The following is a 264-nucleotide window of genomic DNA, read 5'->3' on the forward strand; positions in this document are numbered from 1 at the left end:
GCGGGCGCGGTGGGACGTGCGCGCGCGTGTGCGTGCGAGCGATCCTTCCGCGGCGTGACTCGAGGGTCCGGGCGCGGGAGGGGGAGTCTGAGGCGGGGGCGCGGAAGGATACCGCGGGAGACAATCACGACCGCCATGTGCGGGAACTGCGAGTTGGGAGAGGCCGACGGGTCGCCCGAGGATGCAGAACCTCGGACCCCGGGCCGTGGAGGGGAGTGAGCTGCCCAGTCGCACTCGGCACCCTTGGCTCGGCGGCGCCTCAGA

The sequence above is a fragment of the Condylura cristata genome, unplaced genomic scaffold (assembly GCF_000260355.1).
Source record: "Condylura cristata isolate star-nosed mole 26May11 unplaced genomic scaffold, ConCri1.0 scaffold00003, whole genome shotgun sequence".
NCBI lineage: Eukaryota > Metazoa > Chordata > Mammalia > Eulipotyphla > Talpidae > Condylura > Condylura cristata.